This window comes from Humulus lupulus, chromosome 8 (genome assembly GCF_963169125.1).
Source record: "Humulus lupulus chromosome 8, drHumLupu1.1, whole genome shotgun sequence".
NCBI classification, from domain to species: domain Eukaryota; kingdom Viridiplantae; phylum Streptophyta; class Magnoliopsida; order Rosales; family Cannabaceae; genus Humulus; species Humulus lupulus.
Genome location: NC_084800.1, coordinates 160771571 through 160788638, shown reverse-complemented (window position 1 = coordinate 160788638; position 17068 = coordinate 160771571).

Genomic DNA, 17068 nt, shown 5'->3' with positions numbered 1-17068 from the left:
GTAGACTGTAGGGTGATATTGGCTAGCTGACCCACTACTAACTCAATTCCTATTCTTGTCATATCATCAACCAATTCCCTTGATATATGTCTGTCACTATATAACTGTCCCGGACCCTTCTGGCTTAAGGCATCTGCTACCACGTTGGCCTTCCCAGGGTGATAGAGAATCTCACAATCATAATCCATTACTAGTTCCAACCAACGTCTTTGCCTCATGTTCAGATCCTCTGGGTGAAAAAATATTTTAAACTCTTATGATAAGTGTATATCTCACACTTCTCACCACACAAGTAGTGCCACCACACCTTCAGTGCAAAAGATACTGCTGCAAGTTCTAAGTCATGTGTAGGGTACCTCTGCTCATATTTCTTCAACTGACGTGATGCATAGGCAATCACCTTCCCTGTCTGCATAAGTACACAACCCAGACCCTGCCTTGAGGAGTCACAATAAACTACAAACTTGTCCCGATTTGTAGGAAGGCTCAAAATCGGAGCAGTGATCAAACTCTTCTTGAGCTTCTGGTAGTTGTCTTCACACTTGTCTGACCATACAAACTTCTAATTCTTGCATGTTAACTCTGTCAGTGTTGACATAATCTTGGAAAATCCCTCCACAAAGCATCTGTAATACCTTGCCAATCCCAAGAAACTTCTGATCTCTGAAGCGTTCTTCGGTCTTGGGCAATCTTTGACCTCCTCAATCTTCGCTGGATCCACCTTAATCCCATCCTTACTGACTATGTGACCTGAGAAAGTCACATGTGGCAACCAAAATTCACATTTCTTGAACTTCTTATACAGCCTGTGTTCTCTCAACCTCTGTAGTACCAATCTGATGTGCTACTCGTGCTCTTCCTCTGTCCGAGAGTATATCAATATATCATTAATAAAGACAATCACAAACTGATCTAGGTAATCTTTGAACACACTGTTCATTAAATCCATAAATGTTATCGGGGCATTAGTCAATCCAAACGACATCACCAAAAACTCATAATGCCCGTACCTGGTACGAATAACTATCTTCGGTATATCCTCCTCCCTGATCCTCAGCTGGTGATAACCAGATCGAAGATCTATCTTAGAGAATACCATTCTACCCTGCAACTGATTAAACAAATCATCAATTCTTAGCAGTTGATATCTATTCTTGATAGTCAACTTGTTCAATTCCCTGTAATCGATACACATCCTCAGGGAACTGTTCTTTTTCTTCACAAAGAGAACTGGTGCACCCCATGGCAAGAAACTGGGCCTGATAAAGCCCAAGTCTAGTAACTCCTATAGTTGAACCTTTAGTTCCTTCAGTTCCGCTGGAGCCATCCTCTAAGGTGCCCTAGACACTGGCTCTATCCCTGGCGCCTATTCAATTACAAACTCAATTTCCCTGTGTGGAGGTAACCCAGGTAGATTCTCTGGAAACTCATCCAGAAACTCACAGACTAATCGGGTCTGTTCTGGTCCCACTGGCACGACCTGAGTGGTATCAATCATGCTAGCTAAGAACCCTATGCACCCCCCCTGCAATAGGTCTCTAGCACAAAGTACTGATATCATAGGTATACGGGGTCCATGCACAATGCCAACGAATACAAAGGGGTGCTCACCCTTAGGCTCAAAGTTTACCATCTTCTTCTTGAAATCTATCGTTGCCCCATACTTCTCTAGCTAATCCATACCCAAAATTATATCAAAATCTGTCATCACCAATTCTACCAAATCAACTGATAATTCCATGCCGTCCACTATAACTGGTAGTGATCTAACCCATCTCCTGGAAAGCACTAACTCCTTAGTAGGCAACATAGTACCAAACCCCGCAGGATAGAAGTCACATGGTCTACACAATCCATCTATAATCCTACTAGCAACAAAAGAGTGCATAGCACCCGAATCAATCAAAATAGTATAGAAGGTTCCAGCACTAGAAAGCTGACCTGTAACTACAGAGGGAATAGCCTCGACCTCTGCCTGGGTCAAGGTGAACACTCAAGCTGGCGTCAGGCTGTCCATCTTCTTCGGCTCTTCCTTTCTGGCTCTCGGACAGTCCTTCTTCAAATGCCCCACCCTACCACAAATGAAGCAATATGGCGCCTCTTGCATTGAGTACACTCTCGGAATGCTCTCCAAGTCTCACCGCCACTCTGGCGGTCCATCTGTAAGCCTCGTGGCCTCCTATCTGGCCCTGAAACTCAAACTATATCTGGAGTCTTCCCCTTCTGATCACTGGGGCCTCCACCCCTACCAAAACCTATAAATGGAGATCCCAGCCTCTAAGAATCACTTCTGGCTGCATTGTCACGCCAGATCTTGTTCTCTGCGCTCTCAGTTGTAACCGCCTTCTCCACAACCTGTGCATAGGTAGTCAATCATGACATAGAGGTAATACGAACGTCCCGGGCTATCATAAGTTGTAGCTGTAACGACCCGGATTTTCAAGACTCGATAATGCAGAAAATATAAACATTTTGTTTTAACAAAATGTCTCAAAAACCTGCATAAAAAAACTTTTTAAAAGTCGTATGGCCATACTTAACATTTAATACAACAATAATTTATGAAGAGTACAGTGAGCCTAGTTTATGAAAATAACACAACATTTTCCAAAAACAAAACGACTTCCCAAAAGGTTGGTCCACATGTACATCCGCAAGGTAGACTCTAGCGCTCACTGCTCTGTCTTGCCCTTGTTCTTACCTACAATAGGAAACAACTAGGTAAGCAAAAATGCTTAGTAAGTTCAACTTTAAAAAAAAAAGCATGCAGAGAAGACAGGTGGTCACTGACCAAGTTACTGTCCATAGAAAAAAATAGCTCACAAAAATCAAGGTTACGGATCCATTTGGACCCTACGCAATCAATTTTAAGAACGAAAAAGCATCCTGGCAAACTTATGGTCATGCCTGATAACCAATGGCAAACTATTTCCTATAAAAAGATAAATCCCTGCATTCAGAAAATCCCAGAGCAAGCAAATATAATATATCACAACTATTTCTTATAAACTTATAAATCCTAGCACTCAGAAAATCCCAGAGCAAGAAGATATAATATATAACAATATAATTCGAGTCCAACGCTCAACAATTTCCAACAATTTGGGCATAACACGCCCTCCAGCATAAATGCTAATCTGTAAGAGAGAACCGAGTCTCAACACTAAGATCTAGCCAATAAATATCTCCATCAAGGGTAACTATCACGTTACCTAGTGCATCGCTACTTATCCAAGAGTAAATCCTTCACAAGGGTAACCATCAAGTTACCTAGGGCATCACTACTTATCCAAGAGTGTAATCGAAGTTACACGAGTTTACAGAGACTTCTATGTTAATTAGTGGTGCTGGTGAGCAGTTGCCCCTAGGGTGTTTAACCTCACTCAAACTTGGCAACCCCTAGTATCTTTAGGCACTCTCACTGAATGGCCAATATTCATGGCTACTATCTGGGAATAACTTATCAGAGCACTTTCTTGGGTTCTAACCGTTCACTTATTAAGTAAGCATGATGGCCCCTACGTCCCATTCATTTTGGCACCCCTAGGTTTAAATTAGCAATCCTCACCTCTTGGCCACTCGTCGCGGTAATGAACCGGACATAAATAAAATCAAGCAGTATGACAGGGATAAGCTGTCTAGCATATGACGGATATCTACAGGTCATCTTTTCTAAATTAGAACCAACTAGACTAACGTCTCTAAGCAAACTTTCTACGAAAATGTATATATGTGCATGTGTCTCTATACTAACATACAATGCAATAGTCGTTTCATGTTTCAGCCACACAATAGAAGTTGATTTACTTGGAGTCTTTTGCTCTCAGCAAGATTTCACCCTCCAATGTATAATCTAGTTATGCTTAGCAAATACTGTAATTATCCATACAATATACTTGGATTAATTATGGCACTTCATAATTCATCATTATTATTTTGGGAAGTTTGGTCATTTAAAAAAAATGATTTGTAAGGATTAATGATCCTTATTTGGTTTTAAACCCTTTCAAGAAATTCATACTAAAAATTTGAGACTGAACCCTAAGTCTCGGGGAGTCCTATCCTATGGTCTTGACACCTAGGCTCGGGTATCACAATAGTATTTTCCCACAATCCGCTAAAAATCTTATTCTTTAAAAGTATCGCTATTAACCCGTACTTTCACAAGTCGGTTAATTATATAGAAGATTTTAGCCGGTATTATATCCAGAAAACACCAATTAAATTCCTTAATTATTTTTCAAGAAAATAATCTCTTAATTTTCCTTTTATTTTTCTTAAGGTTTTAATCTCTAAAAACCGGTTTAAGGAAATAGCCTAATTTTAACTTAATTAGGAAAATCGTTAAAAATTTCTTTTATTGACTAGTTAATTTTTCGAAGTCAATTAATCAAGTTTACTTACTAGAAAAATAATTTACTTAATTATTTTATAAAAATTTAGGATTTTAAACCCTCTTTTAATTTATTAACTTATTAATAAATTAAATCTTTTATTTTTAGAAAGAATAAAAATTCTTTAATAAAAATAATTCTCACTAATCTTATAGTGGTAATTTAGGTCAAAATATGTTTTCAAGACTTACCAAGTTTTTATCTTGCAATATGCAAAATTTTACTTTTTACCTTAAATTCCAATATCTCATTTTTATACTAAGTGTGAAAACCCAATTTTTCACATTTTTAACTACATAATTTGTTAGGTCATAATTTGAAATTTACTTACTCAATTGTTACCAAAATTTCCCAATTCTATTTTTGGTATACCATTTAGGTATTTGTAAAATATTAGGTCAAAATGACCATTTTTGATTGGTGAAAATATTTTCCAACAATGAAGTAAAAATGACCTTATTTTTAAGTCCTTATTTAAACCAAACTTTGGAACTTAATAACTTTCAAACCGTTCAATATTTTATTACCAAAATTTACAGTGGAATACTAGGGTATGCCAAAAATATGTCCACAAATTTTTAGAAAAATCTGGTTTAATTTGATCTATACAGTGGCTGTCCAAACTTGGTCCCGAAATTAAGAATACGAAAAAACAGTTTTTTTTACATAAAATTTGATATAGCATAACTCACTCATTTCTAAACATTTTTTAGTGTTTCAAAAGCTAAATTTTATGTACTCCATCTCAAAAATATCACAGTACAATTAAATTTTACAAAATCAATGTATAGTGGATGCTTGACCCCTTGGAAGTCACAGCTCAAAACATGTATTTTTGTTTTAGGGTTTTCAACAAAACCCTTGGGGATTTTGGTTCCTATTTTCAAAAATCAACACACAAGTAACATAAGAGGCAAACTACTCATAGAAGAGTTGAGGATTAATACTCAGCTGCTCATAACTGAGTATATACGAGGGATCGCGCATGTATTTCCTCAGCAAGGATACATGAAACACGTCATGCACTTTAGACAGGGCGGGCGGAAGAGCTAAACGATAAGCTACTTCCCCAATCCTCTCTATTATTTTGAAAGGTCCAATGATCATTGGGCTAAGCTTTCCTTTCTTCCCGAACCGCATAGCCCCTCGTAGCAGAGCTACCTTCAGCAACACATTATTTCCAACCTCAAACACCACGGGTCTCCTGCGTCGGTCGACATATTTGCGTTGTTGATCAATCGAAGTTTGCAACCGTTGCCTTATCTGTTGGATGTCCTTGGTAATCTGATCAACCTCATCCGATCTGAGAAACTTTCTTTCATCGGTCTCGTGCCAATGAATCGGTGATTGACATTTCCTTCCGTACAAAGCCTCATACGGAGCCATCTTGATGGAATCATGATAGCTATTATTGTAAGTGAACTCTATCAGTGGAAGCTTTTCATTCCATGACCCTTGAAAGTCGAGCACGCAGGCTCTTAGCATATCTTCTAGGGTCTGAATTGTTCGTTCGCTTTGACCATCTGTTTTCGGGTGGAAAGAAGTGTTGAACTTCAGTTTAGTACCCAACCTCATTTGGATTCTATCCCAGAATGTCGAGGTAAAACGTTTGTCGCGATCTAATACGATGGAGTTGGGTACACCATGCAGTCTCATTATTTCTGCAATGTAAATATTTGCTAACTTATGTGCCCCATAAATTACCTTGATCGGCAAGAAATGACCAGACTTATTCAGCCTATCTTTGATAACCCAAATGGCATTGTGCCCCTTGGGAGTGGTTGGTAGACATGTGACAAAGTCCACAGTGACCATCTCCCACTTCCATTCCGGAATTTCTAAGGGTTGCAACAATCCGGCTGGTCGTTGATGCTCGACCTTTATCTGCTGACAAGTCAAGCAGTGTGCCATATATTTTGCCACCTCCTTTTTAATCCCAGGCCACCAAAAGTACTTTTTCAAGTCTTGGTACATTTTCGTGGTACTTGGATGCATGGCATAAGGAGCATTATGTCCCTCGAAAAAGATCTGCTTCTTGATCTCGCCATCGTCCGGAACACATATTCTGCCCTTGAACCCCAATACTCCATCTTCAGAGATATGGAATCCTGGTCGCCCCTCGTCCCTCACTTCGTACATCAGTCCTTGAACCCAAGGATCGATTAACTGCCCACCTTTTATAGCTTCCATAACGGTAGGCTCGATAGAGAGGTTAGCCAATTGACCGACTACTATTTCTAAATCCAAGCTAGCAAGGTCGACTTGTAACTGCGACGAAATCTCTTTTACTGTCATCACGTAAGCACTTGGATGTCAAATCAATGCATCTGCCACCTTGTTTGCTTTTCCTGGGTGGTACAGAATGTCATAGTCGTAGTCTTTGAACAACTCCAACCATCGACATTTTCTCATATTCAATTCCTTCTGAGTGAATAAATACTTCAAGTTTTTGTGATCAGTGTAGATGTCACAGTCTATCTCGTACAAGTAATGCCTCCAAATTTTCAGTGCGAAAACCATCGCTGCCAGCTCTAGGTCATGAGTTGGATAGTTCTTCTCGTAATTCTTAAGCTGTCGAGAAGCATAAGAAATTACTTTTTCCTGTTGCATCAGCACTGCTCCCAACCCTCGGCCAGATGCATCGCTATAAATAGTATATCCCTCTGTGCCATTAGGGATTGTCAGCACTAGGGCAGTTGTTAATCTTGTTTTCAGCTCCTGAAAACTCTTGTCACACTTGTCAGTCCATTCATACTTGATGTTTTTGCGGGTGAGGGCAGTCATTGGTGCGACTATTTTGGAAAATCCTTCCACAATCACCGGTAATATCTCGCTAACCTAAGAAAACTTTTAACCTCATGAGCAATTTTGGAGGTTTCCATTGCTTAACAGCTTCTATCTTGGCAGGATCTATTGAAATTCTGTCTCCCGACACTATGTGCCCTAGAAAGCTAACTTTCTCTAGCTAGAATTCGCACTTAGAAAACTTAGCGTAAAGCTTTTCATCTCGCAGATGCTGGAGGACCAGTTCTAGATGCGTTGCATGCTTTTCCTGGCTTTTTGAGTATATTAGAATATCGTCAATGAACACAACGATAAACTTATCCAAATACTCTTGAAATACACAATTCATGAGATCCATGAATGTTGCAGGCGCATTGGTTAGTCCAAAGAACATCACTAAGAACTCGTAGTGACTGTATTGCATTCTAAAGGTCGTCTTTGGTATACTCATATCCTTATCATTGAGTTGATGATAGCCTGATTGCAGGTCTATTTTGGAAAATACTGACACTCCTTGTAGTTGATCGAAAAGATCGTTAATCCTGGGCAATGGATATCGATTCTTGACCGTCACTTTATTCAGCTCCCGATAGTCAATGCACATTCTCGTCGAGCCGTCTTTCTTCTTCACGAATAAGATTGGGGCTCCCCACAGAGAATGGCTTGGCCCTAGGAACTTCTTGTCCAGTAACTCTTGCAGTTACAATTGCAACTCCTTGAGTTCTGCTGGCGCCATCCTGTAAGGAGTCTTTGAGATCGGCCCAGTTCTAGGAATTAGCTCTATCTCAAACACGATCTCTCAGTCTAGTGGAATCCCTGGGAGATCTTCATGAAATACGTCGGGAAACTTGCACACAACTGGTACATAAAAAGGTTGTTGACCCGTCTCTTTATCCTTATCCACTATGTTTGCCAGAAAATCGATGCATCCGTCACTCAACATTTTTCTTGCCTTCATCGCAAAAATCATGGGGCACTTCTTTTCTCTTGACGTACCCTTGAACTCAAATGGTTCTTCTCCCACTGGGGTGAAGACCACTTTTCTACGCTTGCAATTGATAACGGCTCCATATATGGTTAACCAATCCATCCCAAATATGACGTCGTATTCATGTAGGTCCAAGACTAACAGATCCAGCGTCAGCCCACGACCTTCAACCAAAACTGGTATGGCTGTAACCCATGTTCGCCTTAGCATATCCTCTCCCGAAGGCAAGGATACCCCACAAATTATAGGCATAGGCTCAGGCTTTCTATTTAATTTTTCCACAAAGGATACATATACAAAAAAAATGTGAGGCACCGGTATCGATTAATGCATATGCCGAGGTTTGGGCGATAGAAATCTGACCTGACACCATATCAGATGGTCCAACTCCCTTGTCGCTTTGCGTAAGCGCATAAACTTGAGGCAGAGCTCCAATTTGCTTTTGCTGGTCATTTCCATTACCCTTGGCTGGCATTCGGGACTCTTTAGCAAAGTGCCATGACTTTCCACAGTTATAACATACCCCACACTCACCCTGATGGCGTTGGTTACACTTGTTGCACAGTGGCCATTGTTCAAACTCACGTCTCAGCTGTTTGTTGGGACTAACCATTGCCTGATTGGGAGGTCCCCCTTTTCTTTTGTTATTTCCCCCAAAAATTGGCCTTGTGCCTATTTGATTGTTTGTTCGCCCCGAGTTCTGGGCGAACCTCGGGTTTAAATTTCCTCTTGGGCCATTCTGATTGGCCTGAAACTGTCTGGGGTTTTTGGGAGTGTACCTCCTATCTTCGTTCTTCTGTGGTTCTGGCCTGTCTGACACAACCCAAGACTCTTGGTGAAGAGCCCGTTCCACAGCTTCGGCATACGTCTCCGGGCAAGTTCTACCAGTGTGTACATAGCTGGCAATGTCTCTGCGTAGACCCTTCATAAAACTCCAGGTCTTATTCTCTTCAGTGTTCACCTGGTTCTTCGCGAACCTAGACAGCTGGTCAAATTTTTGAACGTAGTCCTGCGCACTCGACGTTCCCTGCTTCAGATTAGTGAACTCATTCACTTTTTGCTCGATCACTGCCTTACTAAAGTACTTGCCATTGAACAAGGTCAAGAACTCTAGCCATTCCATCTCGAAAACATTATGCCCTTTCTTGGTTGCGTCCCACAAGATGCGGGCATCTTTTCTTAGCATATAGGTCACACAAACTACCTTCTCTCTCTCGGTAGTTCCAATGAAGTCGAAGATCCTTTCCAAAATACTGATCCATTCCTCTGCCATTGATGGGTCATTGCTCCCCTCAAATATTGGTGGATTTTGGTTGCCGAACCTTTCTAATATAGGTTTCTCTTGGGCAGCTCTTGGTGCTTCTACTGGCAGTACCAGTTGCTCAATGACAACCTGTGGGCTAGGGTTCTATTCTTTATTGTTTTCACGTGGTATTTCATTGTTTTGAGCATTATTGGCTGGCATGGGGAGTCGTCCCAAAATGGTGTTAAACCTTTGCTTGGAGGGCATCAGAGTCCTCTTGTATCTTTTGCCCACTTTCAATTTGGGCTCCCAGCGTCTCCACTAGCCTTTGCAGATTATTCATCTGCCCGGGTATCTCGCGAACTCTAGTAGCTTGGTTTGGAGCTCTAGCGGCAGGCGTGTTCTGAACTCTATCAGCAAGCGCAGCCTGGCCTAGACCAGAAACACCCCTTCCTCTTTGAGCTCTTGTCCTTGCCATTTGTTTGATTTCAAATCAAAAAGCTCCTAAGCGCATAAGGACGAGAAGTTAATATCAACACAGATAGTTAATTAACCTAATTAAGCACGCCAAACATATCATGCACAACAAGAAATCAACACTTTTTAACAAAATTTAGCAAATTTATTTCATAACTTATACCATTTACAACAACGTTTTAAGTTCAGGTTATCCAGTCTAAGGGATTTACAAAATTAGCCCTAAAAAACGGACTTATATCCTTGCTAGACTAGTTACTTATTTTCTTAATTATATACAAGGTAGGTTCCTATTTCAATAGTAAGTGGGTTTCTAACACCTATGTATCCCCTAACACCTACTCCGTGTCGTTGTCGGTGGCCATATCCGAGCCCTCCTTAGGATCCTCCTCAGGATCTTCCTCGGGATCCTCCTCAGTCTGGTCCATCGACTCCTCATAAGAAATTTCCCCATTGTCGAGTTCATCCACTGGCATGTTCTCAGCTACAACTGGGGAATCTACTACCACTGCGTGTGCTGCTGCTCATTGTTGTGCTGCCTTTACTGCATATGCCTGGGCGTTCTGCATAACAAAGATCTCGCGGAAGTCTATATGGCACCTTCACCTCCTACCCAGAGGTCCAAAGGTCATCTCAATTGATATTCTAAAGGTAGTCCAGTATGGAGTGGCTGGCCTTGAGTGCCTCTCCTGGTACCAAAGAAAAATTGTGCCTCTCAGGTATAAACTTGCCAATCCTACCCTAAACATATCGGGAGTACCGATGTCCTCGAAAATGGTGTTCAACGAGTAAGTCCATGCCCAAACTTCGTTGGAATGGACCTCTCCGTTGAATATGGTAGGCGCTATGCTATTGAAGGCACGGTAGATCTGGACTCTTTGCCAGTGGTAATACACCATAGGGGGGTCGACTACGATGAGATCCATCGCCTCTGGTTCAACCAGCCATTTTTTTACTAACCTACAATTTATAAAATTTAGGTAAGAAAAATGGAAAGAACACACTAAAGGAAGAGACAGTACTTACAGTGAGTATCGGTCTATCTTTGCGAAATGTACATGTGGGTTGTCTACAGAACTGGCTCAACTCGAGCTCTAATAATAATTGTAACGATCTGGATTTTCAAGACTCGATAATGTAGAAAATATAAAGATTTTCATTTAGCAAAATGTCTCAAAAACCCATATAAAAAAACTTTTTAAAAGTCGTATGGCCATACTTAACATTTAATACAAACATAAATTATGAAGAGTACAATGAGCCTAGTTTATGAAAATAACACAACATTTTCCAAAAACACAACATTCGCAAGGTAAACTCCAGCGCTCACTGCTCTGCCTTGCCCTTGTTCTTACCTACAACAAGAAACTACTAGGTAAGCGAGAACGCTTAGTAAGTTAAACTTTAAAAACAAAATCATGCAGAGAAGACAGGTGGTCATTGACCAAGTTACTGTCCACAAATAACAATAACTCACAAAAATTAGGGTTTCAGATCCATCTGGACCCTACGCAATCAATTTCAAGAAAGCAAAAGCGTCCTGGCAAACTTATGGTCATGCCTGAAAACCAATGGCAAACTATTTCCTATAAACAGATAAATCCCTATAGTCAGAAAATCCTAGAGTAAGCAAATATAATATATCACAACTATTTCATATAAACCTAAAAATTCCTGCACTCAGAAAATCCCAGAGCAAGCAAATATAATTTATAACAATATAATTCGAGACCAATGCTCGACAATTTCCAACAGTTCGGGCGTAACACACCCTTCAACATAAGTGCTAATCGATAAGAGAGAACCGAGTCTTAACACTAAGATCTAGTGAATAAATATCCCCATCAAGGGTAACTATCGCGTTACCTAGGGCATCGCTACTTATCCAAGAGTAAATCCCTCACAAGGGTAACCATCAAGTTACCTAGGGCATTACTACTTATCTAAGAGTGTAATCGAAGTTACACGGGTTTACAGAGACTTCTATGTTAATCAGTGGTGCTGGTGAGTAGTTGCCCCTAGGGTGTTCAACCTCACTCAAACTTGGCAACTCTTAGTATCTCTAGGCACTCTCACTGAATGGAAAATATTCACGGCTACTATCTGGGAATAACTTATCAGAGCACTTGCTCAGGTTCTAACCGTTCACTTATTAAGTAAGCATGAAGGCCCCTAGGTCCCATTCATTTTGGCGCCCCTAGGTTTAAACCAACAATCCTCACCTCTTGGCCATTCGTCCTGGTAATGGACCGGACATAAATAAAATCAAGCAGTGTGACGAGGATGAGACGTCTAGAATATGACAGATATCTACCGGTCATATTTTCTGAATCAGCACCAACTAGACCAACGTCTCTAAGCAAACTTTCTACGATAGTGTATATATGTGCATGTGTCTCTATACTAACAAACAATACAATAGTCGTTTCATGTTGCAACCACACAATAAAAGTTGACTTACTTGGAGTCCTTTGCTCTCAGCAAGATTTCACCCTCCAATGTATAATCCAGTTATGCTTAGCCAATACTGTAATTATCCATACACTATACTCGAATTAATTATGGCACTTCATAATTCATCATTATTATTTTGGGCAGTTTGGTCATTTTAAAAAAATGATTTGTAGGGATTAATGATCCTTATTTGGTTTTAAACCCTTTCAAGAAATTCATACTAAAAAATTTGAGACTGAAACCTAAGTCTCGGGGAGACCTATCCTATGGTCTCGACACCTAGGCTCGGGTATCACAATAGTATTTTCCCACAATCTGCTAAAAATCTTATTCTTTAAAAGTATTGCTATTAACCCGTACTTTCACAAGTCGGTTAATTATATAGAAGATTTTAGCCGGTATTATATCCAGAAAACACGAATTAAATTCCTTAATTATTTTTCAAGAAAATAATCTCTTAATTTTCCTTTTATTTTTCTTAAGGTTTTAATCTCTAAAAACCAGTTTAAGGAAATAGCCTAATTTTAACTTAATTAGGAAAATCGTTAAAAATTTCTTATCTTGACTAGTTAATTTTTTGAGGTCAATTAATCAAGTTTACTTACAAGAAAAATATTTTACTTAATTATTTTATCAAAATATAGGGTTTTAAACCCTCTTTTAATTTATTAACTTATTAATAAATTAAATCTTTTATTTTTAGAAAGAATAAAAATTATTTAATAAAAATAATTCTCACTAATATCAAAGTTGTATTTTAGGTCAAAATATGTTTTCAAGACTTACGAAGCTTTTATCTTGCAATTAGCAAAATTTTACTTTTCACCTTAAGTTCTAAAATCTCATTTTTACACTAAGTGTGAAAACCCCATTTTTCACATTTTTAACTACATACTTTGTTAGGTCATAACTTGAAATTTACTTACTCAATTGTTACCAAAATTTCCCAATTTTATTTTTGGTATACCATTGTAAAATATTAGGTAAAAATTAGCATTTTTGATTGGTGAAAATATTTTCTAACAATGAAGTAAAAATGACCTTATTTTTAAGTCCTTATTTAAACCAAACTTTGGCACTTAATAACTTTCAAACCGTTCAATATTTTGTTACCAAATTTTACAGTGGAATACTAGGTTATGCCAAGAATATGTACACAAATTTTTAGAAAACCTGGGTTCATTTGACCTATATAGTGGCTGTCCAAACTTGGTCCCGAAATTAAGAATACGAAAAAACAGTTTTTTTACATAAACTTTGATATAGCATAACTCACTCATTTCTAAACATTTTTTAGTATTTCAAAAGCTAAATTTTATGTACTCCATCTCAAAAATATCACAGTACAATTAAAATTTAAAAAATCAATATATAGTGGATGCTTGACCCCTTGGAAGTCACAGCTCAAAACTTGTATTTTTGTTTTAGGGTTTTCAACAAAACCCTTGGGGATTTTGGTTCCTATTTTCAAAAATCAACACACAAGCACCATTAAAATTATAACAACTACCATAGCCTTATTACATCACTAATACAAAACTTTAAGCATTAAATATACAAAATAATGCTTAAAACAATAAAAATCATACAATAACGACCATAAAAAGTAAACTTTTTACCTCTTGTTGTTCTTTCTTAAGGTTTGGATCTTTCTACTAGCTTTGGATCCTTCAAAACCCTTTAAAAACCTTAACCAACTCCCCCAACAACATATATAATTATCTATTGAAAAATCTATGGTTAAAACTTTACAAAAGTCTAGTTTTTTGAAACTTTACCTTAGGGAAACCCTTCCTAGACCAAAGCATAAGCTTCCAAGCCTTCTTAGTGTTCTTAAGGTTGAAAATGGAGAGAAAACTTGAGAGAGTTTTTTTTTAAACAAAGATGAGTGTGATTGTGAGAGAGAGGGGGTCGGTTTTCAAGAGGGTTAGAAGAGTTTAAACAACTCTTAAATATCTTAAAACACTTGAGTGTTTTTCTTACAATCCACTTGCCTATTAACCCTAATATTTAAAATGGGGATTAAACTTAAATAATTTGGTCTACCCAAAGAAATTCTCCACATAGCCGGCCACCCTTTATTCTATTTCTGTCATATTTTTGTTAATGGTTAATAATTATTTCCTAAGAAGAAATATCCAAATTGACTTTTTATAACATTTTTCACTCTTATTAAGTTTTAAAAACAAAACTTAACACATAATAATTAAATTAAATGTCTCTCACATTTAATTTAATTAATCACACAATAAAATTTAACCTAAGGACAATTCATGGAATAAAATTCCCCAATTCGGTAAAATTAAGCATTTAACACCAAAATGCCCTAAAATTTCCATTTTCTCTTAGGTTATTATTTTTTTTACCAAACTTTAATTTTTATGAATATATTTTATGCCCAAAATATATTTTCCATAGTTTTTCATTTTATTTTATGAGATTTTTACCTGATTAGGGTTTTTGTGTCGGTCCAAGACCGAAAGTCTTTTCTTAACTTTTAAACTCAAAATTCATAATTTGGCTAGCAATAACTCATGGAAATAAATTTCAAACAAATATAATATTATTTAAAATAATATTCTTAACTTGGGTAAAACAATCCCGACCCAAGTCATTTCAAGGTACCCGAAACGCAGGACGTTATAGTAGCCCCTGAAGGAACCTCTCTCTTCTGGTCCCATCAGTGGGCACCATATCCCCGACATAATTAGCCAATCTATCAAACTTCAGGGTGTAATTAGTCACTGTCATGTTACCCTGAAGTAACTTGGTGAATTCCCAGCCTTCGCAGCTTTAACTGCGTTATTGTAGTATTTCTCATTGAACAAGATTCTTAACTCTTCCCATTCCATGGTGGTTACTTCTCTGGTCTAGGATACCACCTCCCACCACATTTGGGCATCCTCCCGAAACATATAAGTGGTGCAGGCCACTCTCTCGTTACCACTTACTCTCACAAAATCCAGGATGGTGGTTATCATGGTCATCCATTGCTCAGTGGTCAAGTAGTGGATGAGAGGGCCCATCCAGGACGTGGAGTAATCTATGACGTTGATTACGGGGGCCTGAATACTAGGTGCGGGAAGATGGTTGATCGGGACAAGCCCAGAGAGCTCTGCTTCAACATCCGTGGCCCACTTTGCCAATGTGTCTGCAAACACATTTTGTTTCCTGGGGATTTGGTGGATGAAATATTTCTTGAAGGATTGGAGTAACTCTCGGGCTCGTGTCACGTAGGCAGCCATCCTTTCCCCCTTGTTTGGTATTCCCCCAAAATCTGCTTGACCACCAATTGAGAGTCGCTGTGGATTTCTATACTTGCTGCCCCTGCCTCTCGAGCCAAATGTAATCCGACTAACATGGCTTCATGCTCGACTTCGTTGTTCGATGCTTCAAACTGAAAGCGTAGGGCGCTCTGCAACTGATGTCCTTGAGGGGATATTAAGATGATCCCGGCTCCGGCCCCACGAGGCTCCATCCATGAAGACCTTCCATAGAGGTGCGATGAGGTTGATGGGCTCTTCTTCTTCAGTGATCTCGGTACACACCACGATGAAGTTGGCCAGGGCCTACCCTTTGATGGAAATCCTAGGGACATATGCAATGTCGAGCTGACTAAGCTCCATGGCCCACTTCAAGAGTCTTCCCGATGATTTGGGTTTCTGTAATACTTGCTGCAGTGGATGGTTCGTTAATACCTTAATGGTGTGGGCCTAAAAGTAAGGTCTTAGCTTCCAGGATACGATCAATAAGAAAAATGTTAATTTCTCGATTAATGGGTATTTGGACTTTGCGCCCAACAACTTTTTGCTGACGTAATAGACCGGGAGCTGGACCTTTGCCTCTTCCCACACTAGTGCGGCGCTGATTGCGTGCTCGGACACGGCCAGATATAGGTATAACGAATCCCCATCCTCTGGCTTCGACAATATTGGCACTTGGGCCAAATGTTCCTTCAAATTCTGGAAGGCCTCTTCACATTCGACCATCCATTTGAACCTCTAGCTTCCGCGAAGGATATTCAAGAACGAGATGCACTTGTCCGTGGACTTCGAAACAAAGTGGCTTAGGGCCGCTATTCTTCTCGCTAAGCTCTGAACGCTTTGTGCTTCCGTGGTGACGACATTTCGATCAACGCTTTGATCTTGTCCAGGTTGGCTTCTGTTCCTCGTGAGCTTATTATGAATCATAGAAACTTACCGAATGCCACGCCAAAGGTGCACTTCTAGGAGTTCAGCTTCATCCCATACTTTCAAATGATGGCAAACGCCTCTACCAGATCATCAGCGTGTCCCTCGGAGGTTTTGGACTTGACCAGCATGTCATATATGTAGACCTCCATGTACCTTCCCAATTGGGTCTGGAACATCCTATTGACCAGCCTCTGATAAGTGGCTCCAACGTTTTTGAGCCCGAAGGGCATGACAATGTAGTAGTACACACCCTTGTCCGTCTAAAAGTTGGTGTGTTCCTGGTCTGTTATATGCATTGAGATTTGGTTATAGTCGGAGTAGGCGTCCATGAAACTCAACATTTCATACCCGAATGTTGCATCTACCATTTGATCGACCAGGGGCAGAAGGAAACCGACTTTGGGACAGGCCTTGTTATGGTCAGTGGAGTCGATGCAAGTTCTCCACGTCCCATTTGGCTTTGGTACCAACATCGGATTGGCCAGCCAAAAGAGATACAAGGCCTCCCGAATGAAGTTGATTGAGGACAACTTCT